This window comes from Mandrillus leucophaeus, unplaced genomic scaffold (genome assembly GCF_000951045.1).
Source record: "Mandrillus leucophaeus isolate KB7577 unplaced genomic scaffold, Mleu.le_1.0 Scaffold9, whole genome shotgun sequence".
In the NCBI taxonomy this organism is placed as follows: domain Eukaryota; kingdom Metazoa; phylum Chordata; class Mammalia; order Primates; family Cercopithecidae; genus Mandrillus; species Mandrillus leucophaeus.
Window position 1 is genome coordinate 8,907,802 of NW_012109807.1, and position 2,395 is coordinate 8,910,196.

The 2,395-nt window shown below is 56.4% G+C and overlaps 1 protein-coding gene across 2 annotated transcripts in view; it reads left to right on the forward strand.

The window, feature by feature from the left end:
• FAM178B (family with sequence similarity 178, member B) overlaps positions 1–2,395 on the forward strand; it is a 101,208-nt gene that overhangs the window by 79,229 nt on the left and 19,584 nt on the right. The window lies entirely within an intron of this gene.

Below are 2,395 nucleotides of genomic sequence, written 5' to 3' on the forward strand. Positions count from 1 at the left end.
TAGATAGATAGACAGATAGATGATGGATGGATGGATGGATGGATAGATGATAGATGATGGATGGATGGATGGATGGATAGATGATAGATGATGGATGGATGGATGGATAGATAGATGATAGATGATGGATGGATGGATGGATGGATAGATAGATAGATAGGTAGATAGACAGACAGACAGATAGGCAGACAGACGGGAACCTGGGCAGGTGGGCCTTACTGAGAAGGTGGCTGTGGAACAACAGCTGGGAGGGAGAGGCGGGGGCTGTGTCTGGTCAGAAGGCCCAGGCAGGGCACCAGCTCCAGGGAGCAGCAGGCAGGTCGTTGGGTCTTTGCAGACACTTGAGATCCTGGCTTCCTGTCCTAGGTGAGGAGGAAGCCAGGATTTGCACCCAGGAGCAACATGCTGTGTGGCCAGTTGCCTCTCTGGAAATCAGCTTCCACCACATCTTCCCTGCCTCCGAGAAGGCTGGTGGAGGCCTGTCTTCCTGAGGGATCCTTGCTTCTCGCTCTCAGTGTCTGCCCTAAGCGGCTGAGCGTTTGCAGAGCCAGCTGCCAGCAGTGAGGTTGAGATAGGGAGGCTTCTGATCTGACCCATCCCCGCGGGTTCCCGCAAGGCCCGAACAAGCCCTTATCCTGGAGAGGAGTTTGTGTGTGGAAGAGAGACTGGCTGGAGCATCCAGAGATGGAAACAAAAGGGAATAAACAGTCGGAAGGCACAACGGCGCAGGCAGATCGCAGGGGCAGCAGCTTGCTGCGCTGAGCACAGCCAAGCTGTTTTCATGAGTGAGAGGAAAAACACGAGAGCAAGCACCGCAAGAGTGCCGTCCCTGCGCCCCTGCCCAGCCCCACCCAGGCCTCCCGTAGCAGGGAGGGTCCCAGCCGGGCGAGGCCTGCCCGAAGGCCACGCTGGGGGTGTGGACTGCAGAGCCTGACCCTGTGCTTGCACAGCTGTGAGCCCTGAGTGGGCAGGGCTGTTTTGGAAACTATCTTGACTTGTGAAGCCTGAGTAAGGCGGCACAGCTATGGTTTGGATGAAGCCCCAGATGGTGCCTCTCTTTGCCCAGAACCTTCCTCTCCCCTCCCAAAGGGATCAGACGCCAGGCTGAGAAGCCCTGGCCACCTTCCAGAAGCTAAGGCCCTGAGCCTGACTCCTAGCCCCCAGCCCCCAGCCCAGCTGCTCTTGTGGGCTGTCTCAGCCCATAACCGGCTGATGTGCTGAGCAGGTGGTGGGTGAGTCACCAGAGGAAGCCAGGTGTGCCAGCCAGGCTAGGCTCAAGGGGGGGCTGGGCTGCGGGGCTCAAGCCCCTAGCCTGTGATCACCCTGCTCCTGTGCCATCTAAAGAGATGGTGCCTCTGTGAACTACCTTGGCTCTGCTCCCGCTTACTGCCCGCCCTGCCCCCAGGGCTGTCGTGGCCTCACAGAGGCCAAGGACTGGGAGCCTGCCTGCCTCTGCTACAACGAGAATTAGCTTCAGGGCAGCTGGGCAGTCCTTGCTGGGGCTGGGCCCAGGCTACCCAAATCAAGTGCATACACGGGGCCAGAAGGAGTGGCTAACTGTAGACACCTGGACTTCCGCAGGTCACGTTCCCTGCAGAGGGATTCAGAGCTTGTGTGTTCAGAGAGGTTGGGCAGTTTATTCAAAAACTAAATGGGGGCTGGGGCGGCTGATAGATTAGGTTAGTCAACCAAATGCAGCGTGTGGGCCTTGTGGTGAATCTCCCCCCAAACAGAACAATGTTGGAGGACATTTTAGAGACAGACAGAACTGAACACAGGTGTTGAATGATGATAAGGAAGTCTCGGCGATTCTGTTAGGAAAGAAGTGGTATTATGATTAGATTGGGGGGAAATCCTTGTATTTTCTGTAGAAGTTCTGTATGGGTAAAATGATACAATGTATTTGCTTTAAAATCCCCTGGAAGGAAAATAGCGGGAAGGGGAGTGGAAGGCGGGGGCTGAAGACACAGGGTTAGGCCACAGAGAAGAGTTAAACCAAGAGAGGGATGCAAGGGAAGGTGGGCGAGGATGGGTGTGGGTGAGTGTGGGTGGTAGTCTTATCCGGGGGATGAGTGGGTTGGTGGGGGTGTGTGTGTGGGGGTGTCTGTGTATGTGTGTGAGTGGGTGTGGGTGGGGGTCTGTGGATGGGGATGGATGTGGGTGTGGGGTCTGGGGGGGTGAGTGGGTGTGTATGTAGGTCTGTGTATGTGGGTGAGTGGGTATATGTGTGGGTGAGTAGGTAGGTGGATGGGGTAGGGGAGTGTGGAGGTCTCGGGATGAGTGGATATGTGTGGAGGGGTCTGTGTGTATGGGTGGGTGGGTGAGTGGATGGGTGTGGTTGTGGGGTCTGTTGGGGGGCATGAGTAGGTGTGGATGTAGGTCTGTATGTGGGTGG